Source organism: Lissotriton vulgaris, chromosome 2_1 (genome assembly GCF_964263255.1).
Source record: "Lissotriton vulgaris chromosome 2_1, aLisVul1.2, whole genome shotgun sequence".
NCBI lineage: Eukaryota > Metazoa > Chordata > Amphibia > Caudata > Salamandridae > Lissotriton > Lissotriton vulgaris.
Window position 1 is genome coordinate 164,913,081 of NC_141687.1, and position 25,180 is coordinate 164,938,260.

A 25,180-nucleotide genomic window follows, 5' to 3' on the forward strand; every position below is an offset into this window, starting at 1 on the left:
TGTTCAGGGAGGACATCTTCGACTGGGGCTGTGGCCATCACAGCCCCACTAACCTTTCCATGGAGATTTACCATTTTAAAATGGGTTTCTTGCTCTACCTCAGCCCAGGCTGAGATCTCTAAATCATTCCCCAGTAGACAATATACAGGCAAGTTTGATGACACTGCCACTCTCTTGCGACCAGTGACACCTCCCCAGCTGAGATTTACCACTGCCATGGGATTATCTGTCTGCACTCCATCAATGTTGTTCACCTGGTATGTGGCACCAGGTAATAGTTGCCTTGAGGGGACTAGGCTCTCAGTCACCATAGTGATGCTAGCCCCTGTGTCTCTATAGGCCTCAACTTTCAGACCATTGATGAGGGGCTCCTGTCTGTACTTGTCCAAAGTGTTGGGACAAGCAATGAAGTTGGCAACCCCCATGCCATTTTCACAAACAGGAGTATCTGTGGTAGGGGACCTGGTTAGGCCAGAGTCCACCTGATTTCCCCAAGTATACCCAACCAATTTCTTGGGGGCACTCCCACCACCTGGGGGATTACTACTAGTAGTAACAGGAGGTGTTTGAGTATTACCTGGAGGAATATTTTACTTATTGTTGGCCTTTGGGCAACTGCTGTCAGTTTTCCAATGGCCTACCTGTTTGCAGGCATGGCAATAAGGTTTCTTTTGGGTATTGGAAGAATTCTGGGACCCACCCCCTTCAGAGGATTTTTGGGGCCCTTTTGTGGTTTGATCTGAAGATTTATTCCCACCCTTCTCTTGAGGCTTGGTTGATTCTTTCTTTTGGTCACCACACTGGTTCTTAGGCCTAATCCTGGTTCTGACCCATTTGTCTGCCCTCTTACCCAATTCTTGTGGAGAGTTCAGATCAGAGTCTACCAGGTGCTCGTGTAATAACTGGTTCTGACAATTATTTAAGACTTGCTCTCTCATAATTAGATTATACAATCATGTGTAACAGTAACCTTACTTCCCAGTAGCCAGCCTCCCAAAGCCTTAGTGGCACAATCAACAAAGTCAGTCAAATCATGAGACTGAGTTTTCTGGGTGTCTCTGAACATCAACCTGTACTGTTCAGTTGTTAAGCCAAACCTATCAATCAGTGCATTTTTCAGGACTTGGTAATCATTAGCATCCTCATCTCTAACAGTGAGGAGCTTATCTCTACCTTTACCTTCAAAGGAGAGCCACAATATAGCTGCCCACTGACTCTGGGGTGCCTGCTGTACTTTGCAGGCTCTCTCCAAAGCAGTCATCCATTTGTGGATGTCATCCCCTACCTTAACCCCTTCGCTGCTAGGCCTTTTCCCCTCCTGTGCTAAGCCTTTTTTTGGCTATTTGGGGTAGGGCGTGCTTAGGCCCCTGCACTGCAACTTTTTGACCACATAAGGTATCCACGCCAAATTTGCGTCCTTTTCTTCCAACATCATGTGGATTCTAAAGATGCCCAGGGTTTGTGGATTCCCTTGGAGGGGTCCCAGAAATTAAGCAAAATTCCGTGGAATTTTAGTTTTTTTCAGAAAAATGGGAAAAACGGGCTGCAAATGAAAGCCTCTGGGTTTTTCCCTGCAAATGTTATCAAAAAAGGGTTTGTGGGGCTGCAATCTCCATTTTCTCAGCTTTTAGGGAATGACAGTCTTTTGTCAGAGAACCAACATTTTTGACACCGTTTTGGCATTTTTCTGGGACATAGCCTATTTTTGCTATTTATAGAGCTTTCAACCTCCTTCCAGTTAATGGTAGAAATGAGTTTGAAAGCAATAATGGATCCTGGAAAGCTATACGTTTTAGAAAAGCAGACAACATTCTGAATTCAGAAAGGGGTCATTTGTCTAAATCCATGAAGGTTTCTTTATAGAAACTAACAGTTAAATATTGGAATAATTGAAAATTTGTTGGGGAAAAACAGCCTTTTGTCTCAACGTTTTCACCTATAACTTCTTGTAATTTTGACAGCTCTTGGAAATCAATATACCGTTACATCCGTTTGACCTTCCAGATTGTGGGGATATATAGGACTTGTAGTTTCTCCACGAACCCAACGAACCCAGAGCCAAAAACTGAGCAGCAACTTGCAATGGTATTTTATTATTTACTGGGTATAGAGCACTTTTTCTTGGAAAATGTGTACATGGAAAAATCGGTATGAAAGACACCTATGTATTTCTGAATTGGGTACAAATATAAAGTTTAGAAACAGTATATATTGCTCTGCAGTGGGACCTGAGGTTTCAGTGGGCCCAGCATTAGTGCAACTTGTCTGATCATGTCTTGATCTCGGAGGGCACTGCAAGACAGCTGCAGTGGTGGCTCACGGACCACGATTGGGTCAGTGGCAGATCCCTCTCCCTACCCCACCCGGAGCACGTGGTTGTGACGGACGCGTCCCTCCAGCGCTGGGGAGGGCACTAGGAGAGGGGGAGATCAGACGCCTCTGGTCTCCGGCGGAGTCCCGGCTCCATATCAACCTTTGGGAGTTGCGGGCGATCCGACCAGCACTGACGGCATTCCTCCCCTCTGTCCGGGGGAGTGTAGTGCAGGTGTTCACGGACAACACCACTGCCAAGTGGAGTGGTGTGGCTCACTGGTTAGAGGCGGCAGACCCGGAAGCAGAGGACGGCCCGGGACCAGGGTTCAATTTCCGACGCGGCAGGGTCGTGAACCAGGGTCAGCGGGCTCGATAATTCTCGCCTCGGTGCCTACTCTAACCAGGGATCACACTCTGCAACTCGCTCCGACCTCTCATGCCTCTTACCTGAGGACTTGGAACCAGACGATCGGTGTCCACTCCCGGAACGTCGATGACTCCGACCTCGCGACCTGTCCCTCGACCTCCCGTGGGACCGGGACCTGGAGCGGCGCGGGGCCGACTGCCTCAGCTCGAGACGCTTGCGGGACCGCTCCCGCCTAGCCTTCGACGTCAGGGCCCGGCAGTCGGAGCAGGTTCGATCGTCGTGGTCGAGGCCTAAGCACTTCAGGCACCGGCGATGGGGGTCCGTGACCGACATGAGTCGGCCGCACTTCGAGCAAAGCTTGAACCCGGGCATCCCTGGCACCGATAGTCGAGAATCGACTAAATAGAGGATCAAAAAGATCAAAAAAGTTTTCAGTCAAAAAGTGACTGGGGGTAGAGCTTCTTCCGGATCTGCGCTAGCTGGCGCGGAAAAAAGAAGAACTGACGTCAGCGCGCATGGGCGCCGTCTATATACTCCGACGACGTCATCCCGGCGCTCACGACGCCGACGACGGACGCGGAGCCACAGACGACGCCTACCAGCGTGCAGGGGTATTGCTACGCAAAAATTTCCGGATCCAGTCTGACGCCTGGGGATATTCTAAGGTAAGGAATCTATCACTAACTAATGTCTCTTACAGATATATCGTTACACAAGTAGTAACTTGTGCATTAGCTTGCCTCATCTCCACAACGGCCCCCCACAAACGCTGGGGATGCCTGGTTTCACCTTGGAGATACCCAGGAGGGAACATCTCACAGGGAAAGCCAGGACGGGTTCCCCAGCGGTCTATAGCGCCAGGACGCGTCCGGGTAGCAGTGCGCTTTACAAGACACACACATTTACATTTACATTTACTGCAACAAACAGGCCGGGGTGGGGTCGTGGACCCTATGCCAGGAGGCTCTGCGCCTCTGGCAGTGGCTGGAACATCAGGGCGTGACCCTGGTGGTTCAACACCTGGCAGGTTCTCTGAATGCAAGGGCGGACAAACTCAGCCGTCGGTGCATGATGGATCACGAATGGCGTCTGAACTCGGACGTGGCGCAAGGCCTCTTTCAGCAATGGGAGAGCCTTGGTTAGATCTCTTCGCCACAAAAGAGAACGCGCAATGTCATCAGTTCTGCGCGTTGGCATTTCCAAGGCGGCACTCGCTCAGAGACGCTTTTCGTCGCGAGTGGAGTTACGGTCTATTGTATGCCTTTCCGCCTATACCACTTCTGCCCAGAGTGCTGAAGAAGATCAGGCGCGACCGGGCCCAGTTTATTCTTGCGGCTCTGGAGTGGGCACGAAGATACTGGGATCCCGAGCTACTCAGCATGTCAGTCGATCCCCCGATTCGTCTGCCTCTTCGGAAGGACCTTCTGTCGCAGCAGCAGGGGACCGTTCTGCACCCGAACCTGTTCAGTCTCCACCTACAAGCTTGGAGATTGAGCGGCGGCAGTTGAGGCCATTTGGCTTGCGTCCCGAAGTCTGTGATATCATTCTGGCAGCCAGGCGTCCCTCCACAAAGTCGGTATACGCCTGCAGGTGGAACAGATTTGTGGCATGGTGCACAGCAAAGACTGTGTACCCACTCTCTGCACCCCTTTCTGAGGTTCTCCTCTTTCTTATTTCTCTTGCCCAGCAGGGCTCTCCTCTGGGCACTCTCAAGGGGTACCTTTCTGCCCTTTCCGCCTTCTTACGGCTACCTGATCAGCCTTCCTTGTTCAAGTCCCCCATTGTAAATAGGTTTTTGAAGGCATCACACACATGTTCCCTCCTGTTCCCTTCGTGATGCCCCAGTGGGACTTGAATCTTGTACTTACTTACCTAATGTGTGCTCCCTTTGAGCCGCTCCATAACTGTCCTCTCCGTCTTCTTACTTTGAAGACTGCTTTCCTGGTGGCCATCACCTCTGCCAGGAGAGTGAGTGAGCTCCAGGCTCTTTCTTCTACACTTCCTTTCCTCTCTGTCCATCCGGACAAGGTTGTGTTGCGGACAAGACCCTCTTTCCTGCCCAAGGTTGTCACGGCCTTCCACATCGGGCAGTCCATTACCTTGCCTACCTTCTTTCCGCCTCTGCATCCCTCCAAAGAGGAAGAGAGGCTCCACCGTCTAGACCCAAAACGTGCGCTCTCCTATTATCTGGATCACACACGCCAGTTCCGGGTGGATGACCAACTCTTTGTTGGTTACGTGGGCGCTAAGAAGGGAAAGGCGGTGCACAAGCCGACCATCTCGCGGTGGGTCATCTTGTGTATCCAGGCATGTTACTCCATGGCCAAAAAGGAGCCCCCTGTTGGATTGCGGGCTCATTCTACTCGGGCCACGGCGACTACAACGGCCTTGGGCAGAGGAGTGCCCTTTCAGGACATTTGCCAGGCAGCTACGTGGGCCTCCCTGCACACGTTTGCAAGACACTACTGCCTGGTCAGCCAAGTCCGGAGGGATGGCTTCTTTGGCCGTTCCGTCCTCCAGGACTTTCTGGTGTGATTATTGGTTCGCAGACCCACCACCGGGGTTTGTATTGCTGGGGTATCTATTCTGAGGTAAGGAATCTATCACTAACGTGTCTCTTTCAGATGCACAAGTTACTACTTGTGTAACGATATGTCTGTAAGAGACATTAGTTAGTGATAGATTCCTTACCGACCCACCCGTCCTCCCCGTTCTGCGAACCGATATCTAGGGTTAAGGTCATCCCCTTTCAAGGCCCTAGTTTCATGGCACCAGTGTTAGTTCTATCATGGCTCTGCGTATCTGGCGCGGAAAAGCTGTGTATCAGAACTGACGTCAGCGCGCATGGGCGGCGTCTCAGTACTCCGACGACGTCATTCCTGCGCTAGCGACGCCGATGACGTACACGGAGCTGCGGACGATGCCTACCGACGCGCAGGGGTATTGCTACGCAAAAATTTCCGGATTCAGTCTGACGCCTGGGGATATTCTAAGGTAAGGAATCTATCACTAACTAATGTCTCTTACAGATATATCGTTACACAAGTAGTAACTTGTGCACCTGGAGGTTCGCTGGGCGCCAGGGTGGACAAAGTCAGCCAGAGATGCATAGTGGATCACAATTGGCGTTTTCACTCGGAGGTGGTGCAAGGTCTCTTTCAGCAGTCGGGAGAGCCTTGGTTAAAAACACATAGTGATAGATTCCTTACCTTAGAATAACCCCTAGGCGTCAGACTGGATCTGGAAAGTTTTCGTCTGCAGTACCCCTTCGCGTCAGTAGGTAGCATCATGTGGCTCCGCTGGAGTCGTGGTGACCGAGACGACATTACGGGCGCTCTTAGATGCCGCCCACGCTCGCTGACGTTAGTTCTTTTTAATTTTTCTGCTCCTGACGTAAATAATTAATTTACTCTCTTAATTTCTATGCAGGTAAGTACTTAATCAATAATAACTCAATCGGAATGAAAAAAGACAGAGTCCGTGGTGTTAGAGTTTCTTAGGGGTTTTTATTCCTTAAAAAGGAATGGTCGTTACCAGGATATCATGTTCTGACCACCACAGGGGTGTCAGAAGGGATAGAGCAAACTTTATTGATATTACATAGCTTATATACTTAATTCACATCATAAGTAATAGTGCAAGAGGCGTAACAGCCGAGAGAAGACAAGATAACAGTATACACGTGGTGCTAGTACGTAATCAAGAGGCGTGAACTAGGCGTGAACCAGAGGTGTGTGCTAGAAACGTCACTGATAGGTGACGCAAGTGGGTGGCACCAAGGGGTGGTGCTAGCAGAATTGTTGCAATGTCAGCAGAAATCGGAAGCTTGGATGCGCGCGCAGCTGCATGACGTGTGATTGGAGGGGTGCAGGGGACTTGACATTTACACTGACGGAAAGAGACAGAAGTCTGGCATGTCAGATCAACTTGTACTTCTATCATATCTGATATCTGATGTTTAGGAACCATACTATCTGGGCGGAAAGGTCTCTAGGGCAGAAGCTATTCTATGCTAACTGTGGATGCGTGTATAAGCGCCTAAGTGTCTGCATGAGAAGCGTGGGGGCACGGGGCCTTCCATGGAAGCATGGTAACAGAGGCTATGAATTACTTGCATTGAGACAGGTCGGCCCTTTGGCTCTGCAGCTGGGGAGGATGTTTACTGGAGCTAGTAGGCAGGAATGCATTCTCGAGGAGCGGAACAGATAACTCGAAGGTCATAGTCAGTCTTGGCAGAAAGCAGGCTGAGCTGAGCGCGAGGGGCCGCGCTGAAAGTAAGTCAGAGTTCACGGGTACAGAGGTAGCCTGGGCAGAGGCTGTCAGAGTCAGGAGCCAAAAAAGAGGTTCGATGGCAGAAATTCAGGGCCTACTCTGCTAGAGCAGGAAAACATGTAAAGTGTACTACAAAAAGACGGTGGCATAGCATACTTAGGAACGGACTATATAATCCATTCATGGTGGATCTGAAGGAGGACAAGTTAACGTTGGTCGCAAATGTATTTGCGTCTTCATAGCTGGCACAGGAGGGAAGTTACATGCACTTTAAGCTGGTACATGGAGTCGGTGGGGTACGCGCTAGGGAACATAACATGACCAAAAAATGTATATTTCCTCATTCCCTCCTTGTTCCCTACGGACCCTTCATGATATATCGATCCTCATGAATCGATCAGTTTGTTCTTGTAACATCATTTGTTCTTCTTTCTTTCGTTTACGTTTTGAGAGAAAACTGGAGTGTTCAATACAAGAGGTGGCACACAGTCCACAAATCGCTGGCCCACACTGCAGGCACAGGCAGCAACTGAATACTAGGACTAGGCCAATGCCTAGGAAGGATAGGATCTTCCATCCCCAAGCTGTTAACGTTGTCCAGAACCAACCGGACCAAGTCCAGGTGCCTGGATTCTGATGTATCTGATTTGCAATTTTATGGAGACGGGTGATAGCTTGATATACAGATGGTGCGTTTTGTGGTATGAAAACACAGCAACTTGACCCGATGACCTTACAGGCTCCACCTCTATCTGCCAAGATGACGTCAATAACAAGACGATTCTGAAGGACAACAACCCGCATGGCGGACTGCTCTTCTGTTAAGTTACCTAAGGCGGAGGCAGTTTCATTCACTACTGCTTCAAGTGTTCTAGTTAATCTGCGTATTAATTTACTATTCTGGACAGGTCCTAAGAAGAAAAAGAATCCTTTATTAAAGTCGGTGTACTGTTCCCATGCCGTTTCTGTGTAGTCGACAAGTGGGATATCTCTTCTGGGTCTATTCTTTACTAGATTGGTATTTCTATGGTAATCAGGTGGAGCTAGAAAAACAGGTGGCAGAAGGAATGCAATGTAACAGGTACCATCCCAATCTGGAGGTAGACGTATGTATGCGGTATGACCACAAACAAAGTAAGAATGTCTAATAGCTTTAAAGGACGATTTTCCATGGTCACTGAATTCGACCACAGTAGTGCATTTACTATGACCTAAGTGTACTGAACCTTTCTTCTTGATACATAATTCACCAGTGACTGGCAATACTGACATAATGGGTAGAACTGGTGCAGCTTCGGATTCAACAGTGAGAATCATGAGGCTAATTGTATAATTACCTAATCCATACACTTCATTTTCTAGATCAGTTCCTATTCTAGTGGGGAGTCCCTCCTTATCTGGGTAACAGACATCTAGCAGGACTAAGTTCAGGTTTCCCCAAACCCAGCCCCCATCGAAAACAGCAATATCAGGATCTAAGGAGTTAATTATTTTAAACCATGCTCCGCAGGAGCCATTGTGAGTGAATGGGTACGGAAAGAGGGGCAGAGCTCCCTTGTAATTCTGGTAGGGAGGGAGTCGGCCACATATCCAGCAGTTTGTAGCATTGTTAGTTTGATGAGAATGATGTAACATACTAATGAATGTATTGTTGCGCAGCGCAAGTCTGTAGGAAAGCTCATGTGGAGGTAACGCACTAAAAGTGTGTTCAGCAGAGACATTATAGGCAGATTGTTCACGCTTGAAAATAGGGTAATAGATAGGCAAAACGATGCTGACAACAATAATTAAAATACTCAGAATAAACATGATTAATAGTGTCACTATACAGTGACTACGAAGTGATTTACAGTATGTACGTTTCTTTGCTTCTCTCTCTCTCTCTCTATCTCGATCTAGGGGATACATGTCAGAAACTATTTAACCGATTCACCTAGGGGAGGACTTAAACAATTAAACTGTCTGACTTGCTAGATCGTAATTTCATGCGATAACTTTCTTGAGGAGTTTTTTCTCGTTCAGATTCTGTAAAGTCTTTTTGTTCGACACAGTCTTTGGTGGGGGTGGACGAGTCTCGATCAGGTTTCAGTCCAGAGAATTTTTTTATATGACTCGTGTGAACCCACCCCTTCCTTCCTTCGATTTTCACGGCCGTCCTTGTTGTGAGAAGAACGGTCTTCGGGGACTTCCAGCGGGGCTCCAGCGGACTCTTTCTGTCGAAGTTGCGAACGAGCACAATATCGCCAGGACGGACGTCGTGTGGCTTTACATCAGTGTTGTCAGGGAAGGCTGCGGCAACCTGTGAACGACATGATTGGAGTGCAGACATCAAGGAGGCAAGGTAATCTGTCAACATATTACAATCAACATCAGTAATCTTTTTCGGAATGGGCGTCCCCCACATATTCGGTGGTCTGCCAAAGACCACCTCGTACGGGGATAGCCCTGACCTCGAATGGGCAACCATCCTCATGTAGAATAGTGCCACTGGCAGGGCGACTATCCAGTCGACCCCTTTCTCCTGACATATTTTGGCAAGGCGGATCTTTAGTGTCTGGTTATGCCTCTCTACAAGGCCTGCGGCTTCGGGATGTCGGACACAATGGAACTTCCACTGGTATCCTAGTAATAAAGAAACTTCTTTCATTAATGCAGATGAGAATGGCTGACCGTTATCTGAGTACACGACACGAGGCAAGCCGTATCGTGGGAAGAATTCACGAACCAGCTGCTTGGCAGTGGTCGGAGCAGTGTAATCTGGGACTGGGTATGCTTCGGTCCAGCGGGACAGAGCACAGACAACTACGAGAACATATTTAAATCCTCGACAACGGTCCATCTGGATATAATCCATCTGGAGGACTTCAAAAGGGTGATCGGGAGGATGAAATCCACCTTGCTCTACAGGGACGCTTTTACCTGGATTGAACTGACAACAGATCATGCAAGTACGCACTTTCTGTTTTGCGGCTGCTCGTAAGTGTTTATTGTTCCAGAGATTTTGTAAACTGTCTAACATCGCTTTCTCTCCTAGATGTGCAGGGCTATGTGCTGTATTTATCATGACTTGAACCATAGAGTCAGGGAGAAACCATGTAGATTTTCCCTTCGTCATCCATCCTTGATCTGTCTGGATCCCTCCTAGTTCGATCCATTTCTTTATTTCTTCTGGAGTAGCATGTGTCTGAATGTCGATAACATCTAGTGTGGGATCCCTGACTGTCATACAGTTTGTCGGATCTGTTGTCTTTGTCGTATCAGTTGTCTGAGTGTGAGTCAGTGCTGTATGTTTTGCTGTCTGATCTGCCAGGTCGTTACCCTGGGAAACAGAATCTGTGACTTTAGTATGTGCTTTACACTTCATAACGGATATGGCTGAAGGCAGATGTATTGCTTCTAACAGTGTTTGGATGAGGGGACCGTGTCGAATCTTGGCACCATGAGAGGTCAGAAAACCTCGTTCTTGCCACAGCATGCCGAAGTCGTGTACAACTCCGAACGCATAACGGGAATCAGTGTATATGTTGACATTTCTGTTCTTAGCTAGAATACAGGCTCGGGTCAGAGCGATGAGCTCTGCCGCTTGAGCAGACAGTGTATCAATACGATGTGTTTCTTTAACTTCAGTTTCAGTGGTCACGGCATACGCGGCCACTAATTCTACTGTACTTGTTCTCATGCATGAACCGTCCACATAAAGTGTCAGGTCTGGATTTGTCAATGGAACATCTGTTAAATCTCGTCGGGGCTTTGTTACTGCATTAATGATCTCTATGCAATCATGCGGAACTGGATCTGTCATAACTGTAGGTAACAGTGTTGCTGGGTTCAAGATACTGCAACGTCTGATTTCTATGTGTGGCTGGAATAATGTCAATTCGTAACCTGTCAGTCGTGCTATAGTCAAGTGTTGAGTTTGGGTTCTGTTTAAAAGAACCTCTACAGAATGTGGGACTTGTACTGTTAACTGATGACCTAGAACAATTGAATCGCTCTGTCTGATTGCTAACGCTGTTGCTGCTACTGACTTTAAGCACGCAGGGAGTGCCTGGGCTACTGAATCCAATGTACTTGAAAAATAAGCGCAAGGCTTATGTGAACCTGCTTGATCTTGAGTGAGGACAGATAATGCTGTACCGTCACGTTCTGTAACAAAAAGTGTAAACGGTTTGCTGTAACATGGTGTCGCTAAAACTGGTGCTTGGCATAATGCTTTCTTTAATTCCTCAAAGGCTTGTGTATGTTCCTGAGTCCAAGGGAGGGCAATCGAAGTTGCTGCCTCCTGCGTTGTTAACTGGATGAGTGGTTTAGCTAGAAATGCATATTGGGGAATCCATTGTCTGCAGTACGAGGTGAGGCCTATGAAGGCCCGCACTTCCTTTTGTGTCTGGGGTCGTGGCATATTTACAATTAACTGAATGCGATCGGGAGTGAGCTGTCTCCCCACTTTGGACAGCAAGTGACCCAAGTACACAACTTGCTGAACACAGAATTGTAGCTTCGAAGGAGACACCTTGTGTCCCTTGTCGGCCAGGAAATGTAAAACTGTCAATGATGCTTGTTCACATTCGGGCTCACTTCGTGCGGTGATCAGTAGATCATCGACGTATTGCAGTAAAGCGGTGTTAACTGGCATTTGAATACAATCTAGTTGTCTTTTCAGTGCTTGACTATAGATGCTGGGGCTTTCTGTGAATCCTTGAGGTGCGCGGGAAAATTTGAAACTTCGTCCATTTAAACTGAATCCGAAGAGATATTGGCTCTCCGGATCAATAGGTACACTGAAGAAAGCGTTCTTGAGATCAATTACAGTAAAGAACGTTGCTTCTGAATCAATAGCAGTCAATAGGGAGGAGATATCGGGGACCACAGGATACTGTGGTACAATGCATTTGTTCAGCTCTCGAAGATCAATCACCAGCCGATATACTGGCGGTGCATTGGGGTCTGTACGTTTAAGAATTGGAATGATAGGTGAATTACAGATATTGGAGTCGGTCTCTACGACCACTCCCTGGGCAATTAGCTCTTCAATGATTTTCAGTAAAGCCACTACAGCATCGGGTGGTAACTTGTATTGTCTGATTCTGGGTAGAACAACTCCTGTCTTGAGTGTAACACGATATGGAGTGATATGCATACAACCTACATCAGCTGGGCCTTTTGCCCATAGGTGATCTGGTACATTTTTCAATCTGACATCAAATTCACGTAAAACATAATGACCCTTGAAATCCCGTAGAAAGAGTCTAACTCCCTCCGGGGAACAGCATATTATGGCTCCTAAAGCCTTCAGTGTTTTAATTCCTAACAAATTCTCTGGGCATGATTTCGTAAGTAACAAATCTGTAACTCGGGATAATGGACCCACAGCTAATGGTACTGGTTCCGATACTTCATTTACAATAGGCTGTCCTGAAAAACCAAGGGAAACATTCTGTGAGCCTGAGAGGGGTGCCCCTGGGACTTCATTATGACTGATCAGAGTGCGACTTGCCCCTGTGTCAATTAAAAACTTTCTGTCTTTTCCCAATACGTGACTGTGTACATAAGGACCTTCTTGATCTACAGGAATTTCAATAAGAGGCAAACCACCTTCCCTCTCTAGGCTGTTTCATGTATATCGGGGGTAATCTGGATATGCAGATTGGGCATACTGGTACATCTGTTGTGAAACTTGCTGAGTCGCGGCAATGGGCTGTGGCTGTGGTACCGCTACTGTCTGCGCTGTGTGGGATGGAGCATGCATAGGCTGGGTATTCTGCATTGGCTGTACATTTTGTGAGGTCTGTTGCTGGACCTGATCGTGTCTAGGCGGATGCGGTCTTTCTTTAGTTTTACCTGTTGAAATGTTATGTTTCAGGACTGGGCATTCATGTACATAGTGACCTGGCTGCTTGCAGTAATTACATGTCCCTTTAACGGGAGCTGTAGTGTGATTTGTCTGGGCCCCACCTTTTCTCTGACCGTCGGCTGGGACCGTCTGAGCTACTAACATTTTCATTTTCGTGTCTTTCATACGTTTCTGTTCCTGATCTTGTTCTTCTCTAATTCTGTTCTGATGATATTGTAACATTTGTAACATCTGGGATGGCGTATTTGCCTGCCAAGTACTTTCAACTTTGTACACTCTATTTTTAACTAATGGTAGGGAATTCTCGACTAATTTTGATACAAAAAGGTGTGGATATGACTCACTACTAGGTTGTAGGCCACTATTTATAATGAAACATTTCTCGAATCTGGAATAGAAGTCACTAGTATCTTCATCTTGTTTCTGTTTACAGGACGAGATTGCGTCCCAATCTTCCTTTCTAGTTGTCAATAATCTTGGCAAAACCTGTACTATTAATCCGGGTAATGCTTTAGTCCTATCCCCAAGGCCTAACCCTGGGATTCGTTTGTTTTCTTCGTCTTCTATTTCTGCCCATGCTATCTTTGCCTCCCCCACCTCCCAATCTTTTTCCTTTAATTTCTCGTAAATGCCCGTAGGCAACAGTACCTTTAACATTTTCATAATATCATCATACGTATAATCCTCCATGAGTAACATGTCTTTGAGCTCTCTGTGAAAACCTGCAGGGTCTTTATCGTGACACGGGACTAATTTCTTCATTTCTAACAGTTCTAACTTAGTCAGTGGTGTGTGAACATACACACGCTTCAAGACTTGATCCGCACCCATAACTGGGTGTACTTCTCGTAAGGGGTTCTGACTTTCAATGCCACTACCGCATTGCATGTGGTACGTTTTTCTTTCTGGAGGCGGGGGGGGAACATATTCAGAGCTTATGAAGGTGTTATATTTATGTCGTTGTTCTAGAATTATTTGTATTAACTTGGTGCTGAAACCTCTCCATCTATCCATGAGTAGGGCTTCTAATGTTTCGTGTAAGGGACCTGGGTCGGAATGGTGGTTTCTGTACTTGATGAGGAGGTGCTGAATCATGTATACACCTGCTATTTTCTGCTCTTCTGGGAAAAGGTTCAAGAATGTCTGTGCTAACGTATCATCATGATATATGTCTGGGTTTTCGGCCCATAACACGGCTGACCGGGCTAGTTCCTGTTCATCCATAGAATTGAGTACATGGTACCCCATTCGGTCTCGAAGCCTTTTATCAGTTTCCTGGAACTGATGTTCAGAAGAATTCGGGTTTGTTAAAGCAGAGAGAAAAACTCTCTTGTTTTCCGGACGGATGCCTTTCCTAAGGTAGTTTCCCTTACCTACATACGCTATAGTATCTGTAGTCCTTCCTTGTTCTGTAAGTTCTTCTTCCTCCTCGGAGGAAGCTTTATCATTCCCTTTCTGGTGTGCCGTTATCACTGCCCTTCTAATTTTCTGGTACATACTGGCTATGCAAGCCCCCTTGTCATGTTTTCCTTCGGCTATATTTTGACCCCACTTGGTTAGTCCATCTAATTCACTTTGATCTGTCTCGGGCCTGTCTCGTTCTCTTATTAGACAATTTATGAAAAATCGTAATATCTGTGCTTGAATGTCAACTTTCTGTTTATCCATGGCATCCTTGATACTGTCAGAGTCTTTCCCTGTCTGAATAAACTCATATATTCTATCTAGCCGTTCCTTCATTCCTACATAGCATAGCAAGATATCAGTGGCAGATCTTAATCGTAGTGATGCCAATATCATTAGATCGGTTTTTCCGGGTACTGGATCATATCTACAAACTGACATGTTTTCTTTTAATGCGTCAAGACGGGGGGACTGGAACGTGAAAGGATTCTGCGTGTCCCTTAAATTGAATCTGTGTGTTAATGGCGGGGTCCGAGGACCCGCAGTCGCACCTCCTGAGGCGGACGCTTGGGCATTATCTCTCTGCGGAGTCTGGATCTGAACTTGAATTTGTCGTTTAGTAGGATCAGGTAGGACTTGTTTCGGTAGGTCAATCTTGAGTGCGGGAAGTGGCGGAGCTGGCGGAACAGGGGAGGTCTGTCGCGGTACTGGCGGAACATGATCTGGGGGCGTAGTGCCACCCCCATCCCTGTCAGTAGGCAGGGCACGAACAGGCAGATTGGTGTAAGCTGGTGCTACATCCTCTGGATAAGAATTTAAGAATATGTCTTTAGTAGTTTTATGCATTACTTTAGTTGGAACTAATGGTGGCGGTAAGTTTTTCGGTATTTCTGATAGGCCTTCAGATGTGCCCTTGGCCGCGAGATACATTCCGTTTACAAGATTGTTTCGATTTGTTCTGTTTTTACTCGGATCCCTTCAATAACTAATTCGTTTTCTTGGTCCTTTTCTGATTCTTTAAGTCTGTCTTCTCTACGGAGTGCTTTTTCAGCACGCTTATGTGATTCCTTACGCCAGAATTCTATGGCGTCTTTCTGGGATTGTCTAGCTTTCTTTTTCCATAATGCTTCTTCTACCTTCATGATGCACTCGGCATCCCATGTTCCGGTAACAGGCCATCTGTGTCGTTCGTCTAGGTGCTTGGTGTAATCGGCCCATAAATCTAGATATAATATGGCATCTATGCCATGTTTGTGGTACATAAAATTACCTGGAGTGTCCCTAGGGGGAATAGGAATTTCTTCCTCCAGTATCCCTTTCCTAGTTCCTATCTGCTTTAACTTGTTAAAAAACGGCATTTTGCTTACTTATTACTGAATGCTCAATCCTTATTCCTTAATACTCTTGACAGCTAGTTTATACGAGAAACACAATAATACACATTTAAACAGTCACATTCATACCACGACATTAATCACATAAGAACATTGAAGACATAGATGACTACCCCCCTATACTGGATGTACTGCTCAACAGTACAGATACACTGGTGTAACAGTGCAAAAATTCGGAATACTAGATATACTGCTAAACAGTACAGATACACTGCCTAAAAACAGTGCAGACCGGACTTGCGTACCCAAACCCGTCTAGATACGACCCAGCAATGGTACTCACCGGGAAGCACGGAAACAGAAGGCCTCGGAAAACTCGACTGGACTCGACTCGGTACTTCGGAAAACTTCGGAGAACTTCGGAAAACCTCGGAAAACTTCGGAAAACCTCGGAAGACCTGGTGGGCCTCTGGACACCTCGGACCTTGCTTCTTTCGACTAGGCTCTGGTCGGGATCCTCCGCACTCCTCACCGCCTCGTCTGGGCACTGATCGCAGTCTTCGTCACCTCCTTGGGTCAGAGGGAGATGCAGGAAATCCTGCCGGTACGTGTAGGTTCCGTCTAACTGACGGCAGGGGACAGAGCTTGCAATGCGCCAACCGGCGCGTGAGGTGGGGGAGGGGTCCCTATTCGGGCGCCAAAATGACGTAAATAATTAATTTACTCTCTTAATTTCTATGCAGGTAAGTACTTAATCAATAATAACTCAATCGGAATGAAAAAAGACAGAGTCCGTGGTGTTAGAGTTTCTTAGGGGTTTTTATTCCTTAAAAAGGAATGGTCGTGACCAGGATATCATGTTCTGACCACCACAGGGGTGTCAGAAGGGATAGAGCAAACTTTATTGATATTACATAGCTTATATACTTAATTTACATCATAAGTAATAGTGCAAGAGGCGTAACAGCCGAGAGAAGACAAGATAACAGTATACACGTGGTGCTAGTACGTAATCAAGAGGCGTGAACTAGGCGTGAACCAGAGGTGTGTGCTAGAAACGTCACTGATAGGTGACGCAAGTGGGTGGCACCAAGGGGTGGTGCTAGCAGAATTGTTGCAATGTCAGCAGAAATCGGAAGCTTGGATGCGCGCGCAGCTGCATGACGTGTGATTGGAGGGGTGCAGGAGACTTGACATTTACACTGACGGAAAGAGACAGAAGTCTGGCATGTCAGATCAACTTGTACTTCTATCATATCTGATATCTGATGTTTAGGAACCATACTATCTGGGCGGAAAGGTCTCTAGGGCAGAAGCTATTCTATGCTAACTGTGGATGCGTGTATAAGCGCCTAAGTGTCTGCATGAGAAGCGTGGGGGCACGGGGCCTTCCATGGAAGCATGGTAACAGAGGCTATGAATTACTTGCATTGAGACAGGTCGGCCCTTTGGCTCTGCAGCTGGGGAGGATGTTTACTGGAGCTAGTAGGCAGGAATGCATTCTCGAGGAGCGGAACAGATAACTCGAAGGTTATAGTCAGTCTTGGCAGAAAGCAGGCTGAGCTGAGCGCGAGGGGCCGCGCTGAAAGTAAGTCAGAGTTCACGGGTACAGAGGTAGCCTGGGCAGAGGCTGTCAGAGTCAGGAGCCAAAAAAGAGGTTCGATGGCAGAAATTCAGGGCCTACTCTGCTAGAGCAGGAAAACATGTAAAGTGTACTACAAAAAGACGGTGGCATAGCATACTTAGGAACGGACTATATAATCCATTCATGGTGGATCTGAAGGAGGACAAGTTAACGTTGGACGCAAATGTATTTGCGTCTTCATAGCTGGCACAGGAGGGAAGTTACATGCACTTTAAGCTGGTACATGGAGTCGGTGGGGTACGCGCTAGGGAACATAACATGACCAAAAAATTTATATTTCCTCACTCCAGCAAGTGCAGATCCGGGAAGAGCAGGAGCCCCAGTCAATTTTTGACTGACTTTTTGATGCTTTTTGTCTCCATTTTTTCATCAAGTCCTCGACTCCTAAGGTGCAGTTAGGATGCCCGGTTTTAAGTCCTGTGAGGACTGTCACCGTAAAATGTAGGTGACTGACCCACGCTGAGTGTGTCTTTTCTGCCTGTGGTGCGACCATGACCCCAAGTCCTGCCTCGACTGCCGGGCAATGGCGCCGAAAACTTTGCAGGAGCAGTCCCGAAAGTTGCTGGAAGCCCGGCAGTTGGCTCCGTGCCGTTCGATGTCCCGGTCCCGAGGGAGGTCGAGGGACCGAGCGCAGAGTCATCACCATCGGTCTTCTGGATCAAAGTATTCGCACGTGGGGTCAGGTAAGGCGAAGCACAATAAGTCGAAGAAACAACATTGTTCTCTGACTTCCCCTCGCCGGTTGTGCGATACGGCTGAGGGTGCGGGTGGTGCCTCTCCCGCAGCTCAGGTGGAGCATAAGCAGTCGCCGCCAGCCTACCCGCCCTTTCCGGGTTCGTCAGCGACTCCGGCCCGGATACAGAAATTGCTGTCGGCCATGGCTCACCTCTTTGGGCCATCGGATCCGCAGGTGCACCTTCGGGCCCCACGGTCCTGAGTGGGGGTCCTCGCCTTTCACTGCCGGTGGCCCAGGCAAAGCCATTGGCCCCGGCCCGGTGCTGCAAGACCTCCATGGATCCTGGTCGACACCGGTAGACCTTATAACACCTCCACGGACGTCGACCCCGCCGCCACCACTTCTGACGTCGCCCGCTCCACCGGACAATGTCGGCCCCGGTTTCAGCCCCGTAGTGGACGCGGCTCAGGGATTTTTATCCCTGTGTCCCTACTCCTTATTTTTGGCCTGTACACCAGCCTGATGAGGAAGGGGAGGACTGGGAGGGGTCTGAGCACCTTCTCGCAGATACTTGCGAGTCTGAACAGGACTGGGCAGAGGAGTTGGGGGGTGCCAGTTGTCTGGATACCTCACCAGAACTTGGCATGCGGTCTCCTCCTACCATGGCTACGGAGGAGGGCGCTAGTTATACCGTGGTGTTGCGTAGGGCGGCTGAACACCTCAAGCTCCCTACTGTGGCTGTCAGGACTAACCTCCTGACGGAAGTGCTTCAGCCAGCAGCTACTTCTGCAGAGCCGCTGCTTCCTTTCAACAAAGCACTTTCTGACATTCTTTTGGGCACTTGGTCAAGGCCCACCACATGGGCTCCTGTGGATAGGAACGTGGCCCAACGCCATCGCCCAGCTCCGAGTGACCCAATTTTCCTCTCCCATCACCCTACCCCTGAGAGCTTGGTTGTCCAAGCCTCTACTTCCCCAACAGCCTTCCCTTCCTCCCCCCGGATAGGGAATCCAAGAAACGGGATCAGTTCCGAAAGAATATTTTTTCTTCCGGCAATTCTGCGCTGCGGTCCGTGAACACCGCATGCTCTTGGGCCGTTATTCTCACTCCCTAAGTGCTGCCTCAGTGTCCGCAGGAGGCCCGGACAGCTCTCTCCCAGGCTGTTGCAGAGGGGAGAGACACAGCTAAGTTCATGATTCGTTGTGGCCTAGACACCGCTGGCTCACTGGGCAGATCGATGGTAACGACAGTGGCGGTTCGACACCACACCTGGTTGAGGACCACTGGATTCTCAGGTGATGTCCAAAACACACTTAAGGGCATGCCTTTTGATGGCTGTCGCCTCTTTGGCGACAAAGCAGACCACACGTTAAAGCGGTTTAAGGCCTCATGGGATACGGCCAAGTCCTTGGGGCTTTCCGCAGCCCGCCCTCCTCCGCAGGCTGCTTTTTGCTCCTTTGGTGGCACCGGAAGGGGTACCTGCAGTGTTCGCAACAGAGCCAAAAGACTGCGCAGCAACCACCCCAGCGCGGCCGTGAATGTGGGTTCTGCCATGGCGGACCAAGGGGCCAGAGAGTGGGTCAGTCCACCTCCACCCCAGGCCCCACTGCCTCCAAACTTTCCTAGTCCGAACTTTCAGGCCCATCAGATGCCAGTCGGTGGCAGGCTTCGCCATCACCTCCCCCACTGGTGCACCATCACATCCGACAGGTGGGTTTTAGAAATAGTCCGAAGGGGAGGAGGAGCTACGACGGCAACCAAGATGGCTGCTTAGATTCCCGGCTCCGCCGACCACGAGATCCTGTACGATATCCTGATTCTACACCCAGCCTCCACCTGGATGAAGTGTTCCTCGCTCCGGTGGTGAAAACCCCAAGCTTTTATCATTTGATTTCACGGACTTACGTCGAGTTGAAGATTGTGGCCTGTTCCAGCGGTGAAGCAGGGACCTCGAGTAACTGTAAGGCCGGGTTGCAATTCAACAACATCGGCTGAGAGACCCTGGCAGGGTCCGGTCTACCAACATGGAGACTTTGTTTATGCCCGAATTTGGTGACAATTATTTTCCGTGCCCAGCGTTGTGGAAGAAGTGACCTGCTGCTGCTGATTGGGTGTGGGGATCCCTGTACCGCGGCCCCGGTATAGATTCCAGCCGGGGTTCGGTGGGTCGGGACCCCGGACTGCGGTGCTGCACCGGTTTCTCCCGGCTGTGGATAACTACGGGTCGCTGTCCATGCTTGCCCCCCCAGTATCCTGCTTGTCCCCCCCGAAAATGCCTGATTCACCCGGGGAGTCAATTGCGACTGCCACTGCATGTGGGATAGTGGATCGACCGGCGACTGGGCCGACGCTGGAAACAATGTTATCAGAACTTTGGGCGTTTCACGCGCAAGCGAATGTGTTAATGGCTAAAATGGATGTCAGTCTGACTGGGATCCTGTTCGAAGTACCGGACCCTGCCTTACGGTCGAACCAGCAAATAACAACCCCTCAAGCCGCGGCCATTTTGGCTTCAGGCGAAGACCCCGTGCGAGATCGAATGTGTGGATGTTAATGTCGGATTCAACAGATAGCGCCCAGGAAAACGCTGTCCTCTGGACCACAAGTGTGTCACAGTGCCCTTCATCATCATCGACTTCGGAGACCTTAGAAGGCGTTTCCCCCCCCACCGGACAACTGTGTTGTAAACTCTTCCCCCATCTTGTGGCTGTATCCCCCTTCTCTGGATGCTCTATGAATCCGGGGCAAGAACTATCGGGACAATCCAACTTGGAGAGGGGAATTTTCCGCGTGTGAAGACCTCTTGGAGTCACTAGCCACCGGGGGTAATGGATTGACTTTTGATGCTTTCCCTCTCATCTATGACTTGTTTTTGTCCTCTGGGGTTTTGCCGGGGAGGGTTCGTGTGATGCTTCGAAAGGGTCAAGGTTGAATCAACTGAACTGGGCTGGCTTGGAACACTGGTAATTGAAGTTTGATTTGGAACTGTTTAATAATGGAAGCTGGGCGGTGTATCACGATGCCCCCTCTTGATTTTCGTACGAGTTGCTTCACATCCGTCCTTGGCTGTAGGGGGTGTCTGTGTCCTGGCGGGGGAGCCAAGGGGCCAGGAACACTGTATGATTAGGCCCTCCACCATTCTTCTTCTTTCCCCTTCTTTTAGGGTTTAGGTTAGTAGGGTGACAGGCACGCTGCTAGTGGGGTCAGGCTATAGCCATTGGCAGGGGTGCAGGGTGGGGGATTGGGGGGGGGATTATTTTTCCTTTTTTGTTTTCTATGGCCTTTTTCTCCCTTCCCATATTTCCTTAGGATCGGTATGGTCTGTGTTTTCTTCTGATTTCATTGTGTTCTGAAATTAGTGTCCATGTTCTTTCGTTACTCGTATCACTGGGCGGGCGGGCCCTGAAGACTGGCGGTCACAAACATGTATACTGTTTTATTGTTTATAATGACATATAGGCATTCGCGCCAGAGACCCACAAATGGCTGTTTCCACACATATATCCTGTTTCCCTGGTCTGCCCTCCGTATCCTGTTGTTAGAATATATGGCACCTGATCCGATCATTTCAATATAAAAAAAAAAGAAGACCTTTACTATATCCTGTGCTTTATCAATGAGTCCTGATACACTATCCATCCTGAATCGCTGCCGGACCTCAGGGTTGTCGGCTGAAGAGCTGTGTAATGCTATGAAACGTCAAGGTTTGCTCCGGTTTAGCGGCCGGCCCCTGCGGTTGTAGGCCCATCCTTGTATTTCATGAATGCTGCAATAAACGTTTAAAAAAAAAAAAAAAAAGAAATAGTCCGAAGGGGCTACTCCCTCCCCTTCGAGACTACCCCTCCTGCCATGCCACCTCTGCATGTCGGGGGATCACTTGGTTCTTCTTCAGCAGGAAGTTGGGGGCCTCTTGGCCAAGGGGGCCATCGAGCACATTCTGACACCATAAGTAGGTTGTGGTTGCTATTCCAACCCCTTTCTGGTGCCAAAGAAGGACAATTGCCTGCGTCCTATCTTAGATCTCTGGAACGTAAATTGCTTCCTCCGCAAAGAGAAGTTCAAGATGCTCACTTTGGCTCAGGTCTTGTCTGTTCTCGACCCACAAGAGTGGATTGTAGCTCTGGACTTGTAGGATGCTTACTTCCACATCCCAGTCCTACGGGTCCACCGTCGTTACCTGCGGTTCAAGGTAGGCCACGAGCATTTTCAGTTTACCGTGCTCCCCTTTGACCTTACCAGCGCCCCTCTGGTGTTCACGAAAGTGATGGTGGTGGTCGCAGATCAGGGGTTTTAGTCTTCCCCTATCTTGATAACTGGTTGTTAAGGGCGGGCTCGCCCCAGAGAGTCGTCTTCCACCTCCAGATTATGGCCGACCTCCTGCATTTTCTGGGGTTCTCCGTCAATATGCCAAAGTCGCACCTGATTCCCTCTCAGAAGCTCCTCTTCGTCAGAGCGGTTCTGGACACTGCGCCGTTTCGGGTCTATCCTCCTGAATAGCGGGACCTTGTGGCCTCCTGCATCCTGCTGATCAATCATCCCAGATAGCATATGCGGGCTCTGCAGTGGGACCTGAAGTTCCAGTGAGGGCAGACTCACGGGAACACTTTCAGAGAGGCACTGCACAACAGTTGCAGTGGTGGCTCACGGACCGGCATTGGGTCGATGGCAGATCCCTCTCCCAACCCCAAACAGAGTTCGCAGTAGTGAAGGATGCGTCCCTCCTGGGATGGGGCGGCCACACGGGAGAGGCGGAGATCAGAGGCCTCTGGACTCCGGCGGAGTCTAAGCTCCACATCAACCTTCTGGAACTTCGGGTGATCTGACTTGCATTGAAGGCATTCCTTTCCTCTGTCAAGGGGAGAGTAATGCAGGTGTTCACCGACAAGACCACCGCCATCTGGTACTGCAACAAACAGGGTGGGGTCGTGGACCCTTTGTCAGGAGGCCCTGCGCCTCTGGAAATGGCTGGAACATCAAGGCATTTTCCTGGTGGTTCAACACCTGGCAGGTTCTCTGAACGCCAGGGTAGACAAACTGAACGGCCGGTGCATGATGGATAACGAATGGCGTCTTCATTCGGGTGTGGCGCAAGGTCTCTTTCGGCAGTGTGGAGAGCCTTGGTTAGATCTATTCGCCACCGAAGAGAAAGCGCAATGTCATCAGTTCTCTGCGTTGGAATTTCCAAGGAGGCACTCGCTCGGAGACGCTCTTGGTCGCGAGTGGAGCTGCGGTCTGTTGTACGTCTTTCCGCCTGTACCACTTCTGCCCAGAGTGCTGAAGAAGATAAGGCGCGACGGGGCCCAAGTGATTCTTGTGGCTCCGGAATGGGTTTGAAGAGTTTGGTATTCCGTGCTACTCAGTATGAGCATTGATCCCCCGATCTGTCTGCCTCTTCGGGAGAATCTTCTGTCGCAGCAGCAGGGGACGGTTCTGCACCCGAACCTGTCCAGTCTCCACCTACAAGTTTGGAGATTGAGCAGGGGCAGATGAGGCCATTTGACTTGCCTCCCGAAGTCTGTGATATCATTCTGGCAGCCAGGCGTCCCTCCACAAAGTCGGTATACGCCTGCAGGTGGAACAGATTTGTGGCATGGTGCACAGCAAAGGCTGTGGATCCACTCTCTGCACCCCTTTCTGAGGTTCTCCTCTTCCTTCTTTCTCTTGCCCAGCAGGGCCCTGCTCTGGGCACTATCAAGGGCTACCTTTCTGCCCTTTCCGCCTTCTTAAGGCTTCCTGATCAGCCTTCCTTGTTTTAGTCTCCGATTGTAAATAGGTTTTTGAAGGGCATCACACACATGTTCCCTTCTGTTCCTTTCGTGATGCCCCAGTGGGACTTTGAATCTTGTACTTACCTACCTAATGTGTGCTCCCTTTGAGCCGCTCCCTTTGAGCCTTCCACATCGGGCAGTACACTTCCTTGCCCACCTTCTTTCCGCCTCCGCATCCCTCGAACGAGGAAGAGAGGCTCCACCGTCTTGACCCAAAACGTGCGCTCTCTTACTATCTGGATCGCACACGCCAGTTCCGGGTGGATGACCAACTCTCTGTTGGGTACGTGGGCGCTAAGAAGGGAAAGGCGGTGCATCCAGGCGTGTTACTCCTTGGCAAAGAAGGAACCCCCTGTAGGATTACGGGCTCATTCTACCCGGGCCACGGCGACTACCACTGCCCTGGGCCGAGGAGTGCCCTTGCAGGATATTTGCCAGGCAGCTACGTGAGCCTCGCTGCACACGTTTGCAAGACATTATTGCCTGGACAGCCAAGTCCGGAGGGATGGCTTCTTTGGCCGTTCTGTCCTCCAGGACTTTCTGGTGTGATTATTGGTTCGCAGACCCACCACCGGGGTTGGTATTGCTGGGTATCTATTCGAAGGTAAGGAATCTATCACTAACGTGTCTCTTTCAGATGCACCAGTTACTACTTGTGTAACGATATATCTGTAAGAGACATTAGTTAGTGATAGATTCCTTACAGACCCACCCATCCTCCCCGTTCAGCGTGACCGATATCTAGGGTTAAGGTCATGCCCTTTCAGGGCCCTAGTTTCATGGCACCAGTGTTGGTTCTATCATGGCTCTGCGTATCTGGCGCTGAAAAGCTGTGTATCAGAACTGACGGCAGCGCGCATGGGCGGCGTCTAAGTACTCCGACGATGTCATTCCGGCGCTAACAACGCCGACGACGGACGCAGAGCCGCGGACAACGCCTGTTGGCGCGCAGGGGTATTGCTACGCAAAATTTTTCGGATCCAGTCTGACGCCTGCGGATATTCTAAGGTAAGGAATCTATCACTAACTAATGTCTCTTACAGATATATTGTTACACAAGTAGTAACTTGTGTGTGTGTGTGTATATATATATATATATATATATATATATGTATATATATATATATATATTGCCCAACATCGCTTCCTCCAAGAAACAACAGGGAACACAACGGATCTGCACAGGTATGTTTATTTCTCATGGAATGACGCGTTTTGGCTAATGCCTTCCTCAAATGCCAAACATTCTGGTTCTCATTCACAGTTCCATTTAAATGTGTATTAACTCACTCCCATTGAAGGAAACCTGATCGTCATTAAAACTGCATGTCCCAGCATCCCCTTCAGTGGACGCTGCTGATTACTCTACACCACCAGCCTTTTCCTAAAAAGTTTTCTTATACAAGTTATATATTTGAGATCTGTCAGATGCTTTTGCATGGGTACTATTGGTTTATCCCATTCGTCTCAAAGAAAAAAAAAATTAGTGGAAATGACATCAGTACGCCGACAAGAGCTTCTTATAACTCCGATGACATCACGTGAAG

At 49.0% G+C, this 25,180-nt stretch overlaps 1 protein-coding gene across 1 annotated transcript in view; it reads left to right on the forward strand.

Moving 5' to 3' along the window:
- TSPOAP1 (TSPO associated protein 1) overlaps window positions 1-25,180 on the forward strand; it is a 2,768,302-nt gene that overhangs the window by 2,556,953 nt on the left and 186,169 nt on the right. The window lies entirely within an intron of this gene.